The sequence below is a fragment of the Papaver somniferum genome, chromosome 2, assembly GCF_003573695.1.
Source record: "Papaver somniferum cultivar HN1 chromosome 2, ASM357369v1, whole genome shotgun sequence".
Classification (NCBI taxonomy): domain Eukaryota; kingdom Viridiplantae; phylum Streptophyta; class Magnoliopsida; order Ranunculales; family Papaveraceae; genus Papaver; species Papaver somniferum.
The window spans coordinates 94,937,414-94,954,214 of NC_039359.1; the positions used below are offsets into that span (position 1 = coordinate 94,937,414).

Genomic DNA, 16,801 nt, shown 5'->3' on the forward strand with positions numbered 1-16,801 from the left:
TAAATTGACATTCATAAAATATTGTGTATGCTCGACGCATGTGATGCATTGAAAGCAATCAATGTGTATGAAGCATCGCTGTTTTAAATCTTAACTGAATAAGTCGCAGATTAAGCGTCTTAAAAAAGCATCACGCCCAACCAACTTCGAGTGATCGTTTGGAGTCCGCATGGGCGAGCTATCTCCTGGTCGATCACTCCCTGTGGAAGAGTGACGGACGGTGATCATCGAAGTGTTTCATTGGTCGCCTAGTTCTTAACCTAAGCTGTCCGAAGAAGCTATAAAAGTTGGACGGGCGAGATGGTTTGCAGCACTTATTTGCGACCGTTGATGGAATCCTAGGTTTCCTAAGAGGTGCTCAAGCATCCCTCTTTGTATTGACCGAAACTACTCATGGACGCCAATTTTGGTGGGACCGATTGGTCGTGCATGAAGACGATCCGTTGTTGTGCACGTCTATACCTCTCTGTCCCATGCAGGCTTGATCTAGGACACTCAAGTTGACTGGCGAAGATGACTGGCAATGATCAATTTGCGATATAAATCCGTTGCCGCAAAGGATTTGGAAGCCGCGTGACACACCACATTTGGGCGTGCATTTCGAGGCGCTCGGCCATGGTTGGCCCAGGCCGGTCGGTCACACACATAGGTGGGTCCATGGTGATCACGTCAACATCCTTGGGACCTCTTGAGTCTATATCTACACCCTCCGTTTAGGCTGGTGAAGATGGATGGACGCGATCGAACTGCGACAGTTATGCAGCGTCGCAAACCCTAATTAGGGTTTTAAAAGGGTCACGCACGCGTGACTTTGGCCAATCGGTTTAGAAATCTATGCTTCTCCTTTGGAGAGGTCGATCGTGTGGGGCCCACGTTGGACAGACGGTGAACATATGTGCACCTCCCTGATGGTCCTAGGCGCGATCTAATCCATCCAAATATGCTGGCAAAGTTGGATGGTTGAGATCAATTTAAGACACTAGTGGGATTTTCATGACCCTTGAAAATCCTCATGCCCATCATGTTTTGGGAAAACGTTCATGGTTCTATGACCACGTCCTGTGCAAGTCGATCAGTAGGGACAGAGTGGGCCCGCCAATGTGTGCATTAGCGCTTCACTAATCATTCGCTGGATGATCTAAGTCGTCCAACCAGGCTGGTGAAGTTAGACGGTCGTGATGATTCTAAGACTGCCTTGAACAGTCTAAGCTCGTCGCTCTTCTTCCAAAGCAGCGCAACCACCCTTTTTTAGGTTTGGCGTTTGACATGCTGGGAGGAGTTCGTGTGATGTTCGACCGGCTAGGGCATAAGCGGGCCCTCCGGTGGTCATCACGATGATCGCCTACTCTTTCCAGGGTTTGGCTAGGCTTGTTAAAGTGCGCGACCAACTTGTGTGGCCGTGATCGTTTCTGAGACTGATATGAACAGTCCAGATTTTCCGTAAGAAAAATAAATTCGTTCGATTAAGATGAAAGTGCATCGAATCGAAATTCTCTTTGTCAGAGAGTAGCCTGTACGGGGTATTTCGTGCATGTCTCAAAATTGGCACTTGGAGATTCATGTTACTCTGCTGAGAGTGAACACTCAGTCGTCATGTCATGCTAATAATGAGAGCTCGGCTAGGAACATCATTGGGAAACACTAGGCTAATCATGCATTAATTAATAATGCTATAAATTCACAGAATATTTGGGATTGTTGCTACATGCACCATTCTGGGTGAATCTTGTGTATTTATCGAATTGCTTCAAATAAATAAAGGGAGAGGTTTTCTGCGCTCATCGCTTATCAAATGGATTTGTTCTTTGCAGGATGTCAGCATATTAAAATTGGTTTTACAATTTTAGCCCTGAACTAAAATCCACCATCAACAAAACTATATCTTGTAAATTTTGTTATCTATTAATACAATTTTTGACTTATCAAAAAAAAAAGATATTTCTAAAACTACCCTTTAAATTGATTATTGTTACTATAAGAAATATGTATAATTTGATAGCCATGTTTATATTCGTTAGGTAGGTGTTTTAAAATGTTTTTCAACGGTATAAAGTTTTTATAAAAAAATCGTGGTATAGTTTAAGAGATAAGTCATTTTTAAGTTTTACTAGTTATTATCCATAAGTGTAGAATTGTAAAAAAATACTTAAACATACTCCCATTTCCTCCTTGCCTTAAGAATTGTGCAAACTACAGCTAGCTCATATAATTTGGGACGGAGGGAGTACATTATAAGTTTCTAACATCTCAAGAGTAAATTGAGCGTTAGTTTGGTCAAAATTGCAAAACTATTATGACCAAAATTGCCAAACTGTAAATCAAATGAGCGTTGTTCTAATCTCACCATAAAAAAACATTTCATTCATAATTCTGATTGTCATTCACCTATTTACAAGTTTGGAGAAATAAATTTGAAATTGGATTTAGCCAAGTACCCACCATTTCTAAAATTGTTTTTGAAATTAGAAAAGGTTTTTGTAAATCTGAGATGCTAAAAGGGAGGTTTTTGAAATCTTGATTTTTTATTTTCATAGGGTTTTAAGTGAAGTCTGATTTTACGAGGTGTGAAGAAATCAGACTTAGAGGGTACAAAGATAATTTATAGGACTACACAGAGGAACAATCCTTCTAATTTACGCGGTTCCACAAAATGAAATACTCCGTCCGTTCCACTTTAGATGATGTTTTTGGAGTTTTCACGTAGATTAAGAAATAGAGAAAGATATAAAAGAATTCTACTTATGCCCTTGAAAAAATTCTTCAAACATTAATTGTTATTTGTGTGTTTAAAAATAAACTTATGATTCCAAGACAAAATGTGAAGATATTGATGGTAGTTTTGTGGGAAAAATATGAAAACTATCAAGTAATGTGGAACAAAAAAATAACCCTAAACACTCATCTAAAATGGAACGAAGGGAATAAGAAATAGCTTCCAACAGTACAAACCAGGTTCTATATTTCTACACGGATTATGACAATTCTCAAAAATAGAATCATGCCCTTCTTTTTGTTTGCTGATCAAGTAAAATTATCTATATAAGATTCTAGACCGATGAACACCATCATATTGTATTATTAACAATCTTGATCTCTGCAGAAAGAGAGAAAATGAGAGATTTGAGTCAATTAACGGTTTAGTTAGCAAGTAACATACCATGGCAGAAGCAATTGATGAGAAGAAGTACTCGAATAGATGTTTATTTGGTAGTGAAAGCGGGGGGTGAAGAAGAAGACGGTCTTCCAATACCACCTATGGACGAGGCATTCTTGAGTATGAATAATGATGACTCAGACATAGTACTTGAGGGTGATTTTTTTGATGGAATAGGAGAAGATGCTGCACAACAGGATTCATGTAACAAAACAGAACAAGTAATGTTGGTTCGGAAAAACAGTTGAAGAAGTTGGTTGAGTCGCTTAAACCACCGACTACTAATGAAGAAAAGATGAAAGAAAAGAAGATTTTGGCCCATTTAGATTATGGTGATACGGAATCCAAACTTCAAATCGCCAAGAGCAAGCATCATGATGGGTATCAAAAAGTTGAAGATGCAAAAAGGCAAAGAAGAATCCAAATTTTGGAACCTCATTATAATAAGAAGAGTGTTAAAGGTGCTGCTAAAAACCATGGAGATAATGCCAAGGCTCAAATACAATGGAAAATTCAACATCTAAAGGCAAGCAGGAGAAGAAGCCAAGCAATGGTCGTTGCCGTCTTTTAAAGATTTTCTTTCAAAACTTATTTGTATAAATTGCATAATAATGTAATACAAGAAACTCAATTCTTGGTCTTCTCTAATTCTTGATCTTCTCATATTCTTTGAGTTTGATACGTGCATGCATGATAGATTAAACTAATAAAGATTCTGTTTGACTAGGAAAGGGCAAATGTCGAGGAAAAAAAAAATATTAATGTGGTTAAAACAATCTTTAGGGAAGACGGATGGCATCTTATCATTTGTCCCTCATGGTTTCATCCAAATTTGTCCCCAATCAAAAAAAAATCTCGTCGATCGTGTGCAACATCATCTCATCAATTTTAGAAGGAAAAAAAATATCTTAGTGGATCAGGAAAAAAAAAAAGAAATATTGTTATGGGGCATTCCGAGAATCGAACTCAGGACCTCTCGCACCCAAAGCGAGAATCATACCACTAGACCAAATGCCCAGATGAAATTACAAGCACAGGTTTTCTAATATGAATGTTATCTGATCAGCACTATACCAAAAGTTTTAGTTTCCATGGATTTTATAAAATCATCACTATAGCATGTTATTTATACTAAACATTTACGTACAAAAAACATGAAAACATGAAGTTTCACACATAAGGAATTTATTTCACAAAAGATTTACTAACCGGAGAATTGACTCTAGAAAACTGATAAAGAACTATGTTATCGACTTACAGGTTACGAATCACAATGTCGTACCAGTAACATAGCTAAAAATTCGAGATGTGAAAATCACTATGTGAATAATGTCACATAAGATATTAGCATTAGCTTTTATTTCTGCCAGAAGTGACGATGACGAAGTTCTACATTGAATGGAAAACTGTAGTTTTTCATTCATTAGCCTGGATTTCACAAAAGTTTTAATATTCAGAAATATGAAACTCAATCAACTAACTTATATTATTATGAATCTACTTCGCCGAGTCTATACACGTAAATTTTGACAGTTTTTACTCATGCATTTCATATCTATCATATCTGACAGGCAAACTAAATTTTGGCGACTATAAAACTCAATGGGGGCAAAGACAATTAATCTACAACTCTTTTTGATGTAGCAAAAAAAATACTCAGATACATTAAAGAGACTTTCCATCATGGTATTTTATTTTCTGAAAAGTTAATTAGTTGCCTTCAACGATATTGATTGTTGACTTGGTTGGTAACACAGATGATTGACGATCTACATGCAGGTTATGTCTCTTTTTTTGGTTCCAATCCAGTATCTTGGTCGACCAAGAAGCAACCAATGTTTCTATATAGATCTTCATATAATGTAAGGGTCTGTAGATGGGGAAAACGATTTGCTGGTTTTTACGGAATTGAGGAAATGACCGTGCGAAGACTCCTTGAACCGAGCAAATGCTCAACCTCACACAGATGCATTGCAAGAAGGGAGTGCTTTAAGTTCGAGAGATCAATTTGTAGGGCTCCGGCCTAAACCAAGACAATGGTCGTTCAAGAGTCAATTCGGTCACAAGAGAGGATGGGTTGATATGTAGGAGGGAAGCTGAGAAATGTGTGAGATCAATGGTGATCGGGATTGTATGTGTGTTGTGTATTCTGCGTAAGAAATTTCTGAATGATTGAATTTACTCAGTTGAGAGTGATTGCTCAGACGATGAGTTCGTGTAGACGAAAGATTGGATGTATGAACTTGTCGAAAAATTCTTGTCTAGACGAATGTCGTTCAATCATGATTCAGAGGTATTTTATATTGCTGGAATTGTAAACACCATGAAGTGTGACAGTTGCTGGAGTCAGAGAGTGAGGAAGTGGGAAATCGTGTCAAAACCAGTTGCTCTTCGTGTGGAGACTTGGCTAATTTCCCATCCACTACTTTGCTAACTCCTCCAACTGATTGCACGACTTGCTCACATTCTCATAGTGTGTATGAACACACGTGCCGCAGACCGCCAGACCAAAACCCTAGTTAATATTCCCCCATGTGACAAGATTGATTGATGTCTCGTGTGAGTCAGTTGCTGACTTTATGGGACGATGAGTCCTTGTATTGCTGAGTTGAACATAATTTTGCAAATGTTCTGAGACTCATGAATTGAACATGTCCGCTGAGACAAAACTATCATTGTCTAATAAATATCGATAACTTGAGCAAACTGTGCTACTGAATTGTTGAATCTTGATAGTTGAACCAATATTCCTTAGTCTGAGCAAATATTGATAGTCTGAGCAAATATTGCTCATCTGAGAGACTGTTGCTCGTCTGATGAATTGTTGGTGGCAGGACCAAATAAAATATTAATTTAAGATACTGACTACTAAGCCGAGTATAGTAATGAAAGTGTTGATCATGGGATCAATGTAAAATTATTAGTATTTGAATCTACTCAGAATTTCGTTTTTTCAGAGCTCTGGATTCGAAACCCTTATTTTGATCAATTGATGATTTATTGAAAATCAACCACGGATTGAAGGAGGGACCGGCTACATGGGATGATGAGTCGACCATGTAACGCCCGGATGCTCAAGTGAGCAAAATACCAAAGTCTCTGAAGACCAGTTGGTGAAAAGATGATTAAATGTTGGTTTAATCATTTATTAAATTAGTGCTCGTGTGAGCTTTAGGTAGTAAAACCCGATTATGGAGAGATGAGGGACTGACCAAGGGGGCATGAGACCGGACCTTGGTAATCATGGGACCAACTGATGGTCGTTTGAGAAAACTCCAAGTTGTTTGGGAAGAGTTTGGACCCAATATGAGCAATTGAGCAAATTAGGTAAAAATTATTAAAACACGTGGGACCGGATCTTTGAAAGCCTCAGGGCCAGACTTGGTCGGTCAAGGAGACATGCCCGTGTCACCATAATGTCTGTGTCTCAGTCCTGAGAATTTCGATATTTTCTGATGCGCGTTTGAGCAACATTTTGAGAAAATATGAAGGTCAGGGTTTTGCTGAAACTGGGAAATCTTCATGAGATGATGAAAAATAATTAATAAAATAGGGGATTTGCAAGTTGTGGGACCGGCCACGGCTAGGGCATGACCGGCCAGCTAGCAAGCTCGGTCCTGCAGCACCTTTCCCAATTTTATGTATTTTCCCTGATGTGAGGGAAATATCATGAAACTGAGGAATTTCATGAAGTTAAGGAATTTCCATGAGATTATGGAAATAATAATAATAAAATAGGGAGTCATGAGATGTGGGACCGTCTATGGCCTAGGCATGGCCGGCCGGCTAAAGAGCCCGTCCCAAGGCACTTTTCCCAATTTTATAATATTTTTCATGATTTTAGGGAAATATCATAAAATCAAGAGGTTTGTTGAAACCAAGGAATTTGTTGAAATCAGGGAGTTTCCATGAGATGAAGGAAACATAAAAAATAATAATAAAAAAATAAGGGCATGTGGGACCGTCTAGGGCCTAGGACCCGGCCCCACGAGTTTCCCTAATTTTACATGATTTTCATGACTTGAGGGAAATTTCATGAATTCAAGGAATTTTCATGGGATGAGGGAAATAATAATAAAATAATAAGGAGTCATGAGGTGTGGGACCGGCCATGGCTAGGGCATGGCCGGCCGGCTAGTGAGACCGGTCCCACTATATCTTTCCTAATTTATTATTATTTCTTTGATACGAGGAAACACCATCAGACTGGGGAGTTTCCTTGAGACGAAGGAGATTTGCTCAAATGAAGGGAGTTTCATGATCAGGGAAAATAATAAAAATATGATAAATATAAAATTGGGTGTGGGACTGGCCACGGCACGACCGGCCGGCCGGTGGGCCCAGTCCCCAGCGCCTCGGTTAATATTTTATTATTTTTTATTTTTTCTATTTTACATAGGTTCATCGTTCCTTCGTGTTTTGGAATGCTCGTTTGTGCATTCAGGTGCTCGTTTATGCATTATTGTTGAGTACACTTGCACCATTTTGGTCGGGGCTTACTTGATAGCTGCTCAGATGCCCGTACATTGAACATTTATCAATAACCCGTAGAATTCTGCTGGGAAGAACCAAGAATTGAAGTGACGAAATATAACGAAGAATTGTAGAATATTGCTGAACTTTCAGTTAACGATTAGAGATAATTAATTGATGTCTCTATACTAGCAGGCATGCTGTCTAGGAGCATTAATTAGCTGAGAATTGAGAAATATGAGCTTGTTGAAACGTCATATCTCTTTTATATAGTCAGGAAAAACCTTGTTGCATCCTGAAGACGTTATTACTTTGTACTAACAGGCAAGCTGTCTAGGAGCCGTCCAATCATAATGATTCTATACACATGTATTTTATATAGTCAGGGAAAACATTGTTACATCATGAAGACGTTATCACTCTATACTAGCAGGAAAGCTGTCTAGGAGCCGTCCAATCGTTAGATTCTATATAAAAGTGATTACTAAAATTGCTCAGTATTCATGAGATATGCCGTTGTCTCAGTTGAGAGACTGCACATCTGCATATGCTCTGATAGACAATATTCTCAGTCAGAGGTTTCATGCTTCAATGAGAGACATGAGCCTCAATACCCATTTGATTGCTGGATCAGGAGTATGTACAATTATGGTTTTACGATTTTAGCCTTTATCAAAAATCCACCATCTACAGGGTCAAGCATAGACTGTTGTTACAGTTATTTGGGTCGGTCAATCACTTGAAATACTTGTATATTTTTCTTCCCTAGACCTTCTACTTTAGTGTAGGTGATAATGTTACTGCAATTCTGTTGCGTTGAACACTGTCTTTTGCAACAAAATGAAACATCTTTTCATAGGTTTTACTTGGTGAGCAAATTGCATTCCAAAGTTTTTGAACTTTCGCTTTATCTCAACCCTACATCAAGTATATGTATACCGTAACGAATTCTGGTTTAATTTATTTCCTCAACTACAAGCCAAAGATTTTTTTTGCTTGCACCTACCTTCAGCTTGAGGCAGGGTATTATCGGCAAAGTTGGTAACCAAAATATTTTTCTACTTGCTATTTGGCTCATAATTAATTACTAGCAGGGGACACGTTATAGAGGATGGCCATGACTGTTGACGCAGTCTCTCCTAGCTTATTTGCCCCTGTTTCAGTTCATCATCTCATAAAAGCAGTCCATAAAGAATTCATTTGGATAGAAAACAGGTTCCTTAGTAATCCCTTCGGTTGATCTCCATCAAAAGAGAAGCTAGAAAATATAATGCAGAAAACAGGCATCCATAACCAGTCTCTATGGAAAGACCTGATATATATCGAAAAAACAAAAAGAACAATTGTAAGAAATTAAAGATATAATTTAGTTTGTATTTATAAAAAATGTTAGGTTTTTTTTATATATATATTTTGAAAGAAGTAAGATATAAATTGGAGTTTATTAAATAATTAAGTCTTGTTTGGTATTTCAATTGACTTTAACTTTGGGGGATGTAGATAATAAATGTTGTTGATGTCCGGGCCTTCTTTGAAATTTAGATGACCCTGGGCAAAGAACGTCTGGCGCCTTTTTCATGGAATAAAGCTAGTTACATCCATAAAAATTAAAGTTATCAAATTGTTAAAATCCGACTTCCCATAATTAAATGCAAAAACTTTCAAAAGTGATTGTGTCGGAAGCATTAACATCGTTGTTAATTTCGATCTGCTAGATACTTGTCAGCAAACTCATCAATCAATCTTTGAAAACCATTTATGACAAAAATTTATAATATTGACACAAAGCAATAAAAAGGAAATCGAAAATTTTTATAAAAAAATATATTTTTTAAACACATAACTTTACTGACTAAGATTCCCTAGTGTCGAGGATTAGGTGTCCATATACTAAGGGATTAAAACTATGTAATTTCGCATGCATGAATATAGTTATTTATTATTCTTTCCCTCTACTTTTGACTCATTTTTCTTGCATAACACGTTATCAGCAACTAGTTCTAATCACTAAGCAATCTATTTTCAATTTATCTTTTTTTTTTGTTATTTTGGAATATAATCGATCTTTTTCTTTCTTTTTGTAAAACCTAAATCTTATTTTTCCTAATTAGATTCAATTTTTTTTTCTTTACATCTAAATTTATATGAGATGACTTTTTAGTTTGTCTCATAGATCATGAGACAAAATAAAATCGCCAAGAGAAAAGCTTCATGATGGTATCAAAAGTAGAAGAAGCAAAAAGGCAGAAAGATACAAATGGTGGAACTTCATTGAAATAAGAAGAGTATTAAAGGTGATGCTAGAAACCATGGAGATAATGCCAAGGCTCGAATACAATGAAAAATTGAACATCTAAAGGCAAGCAGGAGAAGAAAATTAGACTTAAAAGGGTACACAGATAATTTATGGGGGTACACAGAGGAATAATCCTTCTAACTTACACGGTTTCATAAAAGGAAATAGCTTCGAATAATAATTCTAATAGAAACCAGGTTCTATATTTCTACATAGATTATGAAAATTCTCAAAAATAGAATCTTGCCCTTTTGTTTGCTAATCAAGTAAATCTATATAAATAAGCTGCTAGACCGATGAATACCACCATATTGTATTATTAATAATCTTGGTCTCTTCAGAAAGAGAGAATGAGAGATTTGAGTCAATTAACAGTTTAGTTAGCTATCAGAAGAAACATACCACAGCATAAGGGAATGAATCAATTGATGAGAATAAGTACTTGAATAAACGTTTATTTGGTAGTGAAAGTGGAGGTGAAGAAGAAGAAGGTCGTCTCCCAATTCCACCTATGGATGAGGAATTCTTGAATATGAATAAGATGACCCAGAGATAGTACTTGATGGTCATTTTTTTTTGATGGAATGGGAGAAGATGCTGCACAACCAGATTCAAGTAACAAAACAGAACCAAGAATTAATAATAGGTTTAAGGGGAAAACAATAAGTAATGATGGTTCAGGAAAACAGTTGAAGAAGTTGATTGAGTCACTTAAACCACGACTACTAACGAAGAAAATATGAAAGAAAAGAAGATTTTTTCCCATTCAAATTATGATGATATGGAATACAAACTTGAAATCGCCATGAGATAGCTTCGCGATGGGTATTAAAAAGTTGAAAAAGAAGAAAGGCATAGAAGAATCAAAATTTTGGAACCTCATTGCAATTAGAAGAAAAAAATTGATTCATTTTTATATGCAGTGAGTAATCAACTTTTACGATAAGTTTGATTCTCCTTCCTTCTCTTATTCAAGAAAAAAAACCGTCGAAGGATGATGGTATACGGTTTTCATACTACTAAAATAACTATGATCACTAAAGTTTGGTGTCAGCGCGGACTTAATTACTTTTTACGACAACTACTCACGTACATGGTCATAAACCTAAGGACAATTAAGTTTTGTATCTTTATCCATTGTATGAAGATCATATGATTTATGTATATGGTTTTTATTTACTTACAAGAAACCATCTGTCAACCAAAAAATGGATTTTATGTATGAGATGATTAAAACGACTTATTTTTGGTCAATTAGATTTTTAGTAAATTATACAAAACCACCGATGTTGGTCTTTCTCCGCCGTTTATAAAATATGAGAGAACCTATATTGGCATATTTTGTATTTTTTTTGCCAATATGGCGTGATTCTTTCGCCGATTTTGAAAGAATCATACTAATTGTTTTAAAAAAATAATATTCGCCAATAGATATGACCTTCTTCAATAATGATTGGTTATAGTTCTTACAAGAAACCATTTATAATAAACCACCGGTTTCATTCCTTACAAGAAACAATCCATCAAACAACAAAACCATTGTTTAAAATAACGGTAATGATTTCTTTATATTTTTGAAAAGAAATATTTTCTTTTATGATCCTAAAAGGATGAAATTATTTCTCTAATAATTGAAAATCCCAGTGAAACGAGGAATTGTTGAACTCTTGAGGGAAATTGAGCAACGTTGATTAAAAAAAGTGATAATAATCTCCAAAATTTGGTTTCATTCCACTTGTAGTTGGAATATCTCGGGAAAACTAAAGGTCCGTAGGTGTGCACCGTCTTGTTAGTCTATACCAATAGTCCTTGAAGTGACTTAATTAATGGTGGGTTTGGGTGTAGAATTTTAAAGGTGGAATTTATGGGTCCAGCGGATTTGGTAGAATTATGATTCCATTTGTATGTTTGTTTGCCCGAATCCTTGGAATCATGTTTCCTAGGGAATTCAGTTTTCCATCAAATCCTCCATATGGAGACCGACCCCTCCCGTCTAAGATTTACTGGGAAACTTATCAAGGGATTTATGGACCCACTTTTTTTTAACTCTAAATCCCATATATATGCAATTTTAAGATTTGAATGTAATATTAAAAGGTACAAAGACTTTAATATAAGAAAATTCTATAAATCCTAGGAATTTTAATTGAGTTACCAAACACACAAGGAATTTACACGGATCCCAGAATTTGTAATCCCATGAAATTATAAAGTCCTAGAAACGGTGAATTCTGCAAACAAACACACCATAATTGATTTCGACTTAAATTTTTTTTGACAAAGAAAGTGTCCATAAATTCACTTCATTGGAGATTTGATTGCATATTTTTTATATTTTCTCTTGATGTAATCAATAAGATTTTTGTTTTCAGAAATAACAGATGATTCATGGTAAATACATATGTCTAGAAGACTAAAAATGATTTTTATATTAAAGGACATAATATTTGGAATGGCTCTTCAAGTCAGCATATATTGTACAATCTAGTGTTAATCCTCGAATCAATCGGATAATACTTTACAAAAATAAAAGTTCTCATATATAAGATGAATAATTATCCATGGTGATCAGGGATAGACTACACGCTACTAGAATTTAGTGTCAATTAACTTATAAATTATATCAATTTCTCTCCCATCATGATCAAATTAATGAAGGTCATCATTATTTGATTGGTATGAAATGCCTTATTTTTATTTTATATAAACCTTTACCTTTTGAAGAGGAAAATCCAGTCACATAGCAAGCTTATAGTGTTTTATAAGAGGCTACGTGTAATTCGCATTCTCTAATTATGATCTCCTCATTTGAAGATGGAGTGATTATAATGTTTGTGGGCACTGGTGCCAATAATTCATTGAATTTTTATGCATACATTAGAGAATTGTGTGGGGTCTTAATAAGCTAACGATCATCGAATACTATTTACAATAGCTATTGAAGTAATAAATGTTGGTGGTGATTGAACCCCTTTATAGAGGAATAACGACATATGTGATTGATTGGCATATAATCCAATTTGTTGGCATAGAATCCAAATTATATTGGATGATCTTCTCTATTCATGCAATTTTGGATCAAGAACTTAACACCTTAACACTGCCAAGCATGAAAATTACAGGTTGGTTTTGGTCACAATGCCCAATTATAGGAATATGATCGTTCAAAAACGATTCGAGAGTTTTATGCTTATACCCTAAAATTGATTCAATAATATTTTTCTCTCCATGTATGATGCATTTGGCATTGTACTCCTTGAAGGGTTCGTATTTCATTCACACAATAAATATGATCGGGGAATGTATTCGAACTTTTAATATTTATACGATTTCAAATTATATTCACGCAACCACCAGACTCGATTATATCAGGTATAACAATCCTTTATGTACTTTTACAAAATCCAAAATCCGGATTAGTTGATGAGATAACTTTATAGGTCTCTTGAAGTGTCCTTAAAAACACTAAAACCCACGTTTAAGCATATTATTATTATTTTTTTCTTGGTTTGTAGTTTCTGAATTATGCTTGCATGAAACTTGTCAATTAAATAGACTACACGTCCTATTTTGATGCTTGTTTTCTGTAATAATCATGTAGTTGGGTTAGCATCCATAAATACGTCAAGAGTTGTACTCTTTCATTTGTTTCATGTTTTGTGTCATGCAGTTTATTGACAAGGTTTTAACGAGCCAACTTCTCGCCGGCATTGAATTTTTCATTCAAATGTTGATATCGTGATTTTTTTTTCCTTCATCGATTTTTTTTCATTGGGTTTTATTGACAAGTTTTAGTGAGGAAATTTATTCAAACTGGTGGGCATTCAAGGGGAAGTTGTATATTTTTAGAAATGCCGAAATTTGATTAGACCAAATCAACATAACCATTTCGTAGGAATTTGGATGTCCTTCTGAACCATCAAGTTTAATCACAAATACGGTTTCTATTCACGTATGGTAACATTGTATTCGCATATTGGTACTTTGTTGAAGAAACTATATCAACAACTTTTTCAAATCATCTCTGAGAAGCTAGCAATCCATGGGACAGTTCTTCAATGTGCTTCAAAGAGGCATGAAAATTCTGAGAACATTATTATTCGAAGACAAAACCGCTTATGAAACTCTAAAGAAGACTACATCAACTAGAAGGCTTTTTCACAAAAGCATTCCTATCTCCAGCATTCAAGAAATTTTTTCACCGAAATCGAAAAATCTCGACTCAAAAATTTGCAAGCCAAGATTTGATTGAAGTACAAGTACTCATAAGGACGAAAGCTATCTTCAAAGGTGCACTCGCTGGACTTCTCATGATGTGCTCGTATTCCTCCGTCAAGGTTTTTACCAATGAGTTTTCCTTATCGAGGTAATTAACGAGGAAATATTTGCATGTCCAACACTATTATAAGTTTTTACATGCTTATATATATATGTAGATTTTTTACTTTTGAGTTTTCCTGGTATATCGTAATTACTTAGACACAACAGTCAGCGACTCAGCAGGGAAAGTTATAAACCTAATTTTAATGACTAAGATGTCCTTGTGTCTAAAATTAAGGTTCCCATGTATTTAGGTACCAAGTCTCTATCTTTATACATATAGGCTTAAAATTATGTAATTACGTACATGAATAGAGTTCTCCTCTTCTTTTTTTTTTTTTTTTTTTTTTTTTGTGTTCTTGTATGTACCCACATAAACACTAATGTTGTTCCTTTATCTTTATATCTTTGTGCTAATCTTCCGACCTCATCAAAGATTTCTAATCGTAATATCCACCGTATTTTTTTTTTGTTTAAAACAGATAGTTGGATACGTTAGATATCTCTATTCTCCAACGCCACGAGTCTTGGAATCTTAAAAATCAGATCCAGCAATTTATCCCCACCAAATCAATCTTCACTAATACCCCATCAAAATAAAAAAATACTCATACTTTAAGACCCCCCAAGATCCATCTAGGTTTAAATTTTTGATAGCTTAAGTCGCATTATAAATTAAAACTCAGACAATATAAATCTATTTTAATTCTTTTTCTGTTTCGAAATGGTGGATACTGGTGAGAACCCAGTTTCTGCCCGGTTCTGAAGGGATAAATTAGCTCAAAAATAAAGACTTACAAGTTTGAATCTTTATTGAGCTTTCACTTAAAGAAACCCACAGTTAAAAACTTTTACCAAACAAATCCCAATCATCATAAAAAATTCTAAATGAAGAAGAAATAAGAAGACAAAAATAGTGATTGCATCTAGATTAATATCTACCAATGGTCCAATGTTATAGTATTTCAACTGTGCCATTTTACATAAATAAGGTCAGGCATGATTTGTGCCATTTTCTTTGTAAAACCCAACTAACAATGAATTTAAGTGTAATATTTTGATAATATGTTCCTCTTATAAGACTCTAAGTTCCTACAAAAAACGAACGCAATTCGAGATAGCAAACTTCACCATCTACCGATCTTAATTTCAACTGTTAATTTTGAACGACTGATATTCAAAGAGGTAGACGGTCGTTTTATACATCTCGAATTGTGTTCATTTTTTGTAGGAATGTAGAGTCTTATAAAAGGAAAGTATCATCAAAATATTACACTTAAATTCATTGTCATTTGGATTTTGATGTGAAAATGGCGCAAATCTTGTCTAACCTTGTCCATTTAAGAGTGTTCACGGATCCTACCTCTTAATTATGTAGTTGTATAATCTTTCTAATGAAATTGTAATGGTTAAATGCGCTGAAAATGTCACTGTTTTTCCTTGAATATGAATTTTTATGTCACTAGAACTTAATACCATAAGACGGACATTAACATGGACTTTAATGATGCGAAAGCGAAATGATTAACCTGGCTTGATTGAGGTATACCCAGATTAATTGGGGTATACCTAATGAGAAAAAGGTTAGGTCATTTTGAAGTAAAAGAAGCCACCCCTTAACCTTGTATTTTCAAAATGGCTAATATACCCTTGTTTAATTAACACTAAATCAATCTGATTAGGTTAATTAATTGTGTTTAGATTAAAATTTTGAAATTATGAGAGATTAAACCTTTTGTCTGTCTTATCAGTTCGATTTTGATCAAAAAATTTAGTCTTGAAAATGTGAAAGGTCGGCAAGGTCTACGTTTGAATAAGGTGCCGACTAAGTTTCGTCGGCATCGTCGATGTTTGAATAACTTGTCGACTAACTATAGACGGCAAAGTCCTCGGATGAAGAAGACGCCGACCATATTTAGGCCGGAAGGGTATTTGAATGAAGAATATGCCGACTATATTGGGCCAGCATTCTTATGGTCAGCATGTAAATATTTCCTACAATGTCGGTTGTATTGTAGTCGGTATGCAAATAATTTTTAACATTTCCGGCTAACTTATTGTCGGCATGCTAATGATTTCTAACATTGTCGGCTGTTGTAAAGTCGCAATGTAACCTTGCCGACCTGTACTTATACCAAACAGAAAACAGAATATGGAAAGATGTAATTCACTTTGTTCATGCAATTTTGGTTACTACATTGATTGAAACATAAAATCTAACTCCTTTTCAACGGAGAAACGAATGCACTTAGCATGTGCATCAAGCCTTTGAACTCCTAGGCGACCCTAGTGGACGAGTTATAGTCTCGTGAGGGTTTACATAGAGATCTACCCACAAAACCTACACTAAAACCATCAATCTTCGTTGGAGGAATCCCAGTCATCTCCGGCCTGCATGAAGTCCGGGGCATACTCCGGAATTTTGGAGACCATGAATTCATAGCTTGCATCGAATGCGAATGCTATAATACTACTACATTCACCATCACGGGACCGACCCCTCTTTTTGTCAGCATTAATCTTGGCTTGTGCTTCCCTCCTGGCTTTTTCTTCTCTCT

At 35.5% G+C, this 16,801-nt stretch overlaps 1 non-coding gene across 1 annotated transcript; it reads right to left on the bottom strand.

Moving 5' to 3' along the window:
* Window positions 1–4,099: 4,099 nt before the first annotated feature.
* TRNAP-UGG lies at window positions 4,100–4,171 on the bottom strand. The gene has a single exon. It is a non-coding gene; the product is annotated as a tRNA-Pro (tRNA).
* Between the last annotated feature and the right edge of the window lie 12,630 nt (window positions 4,172–16,801).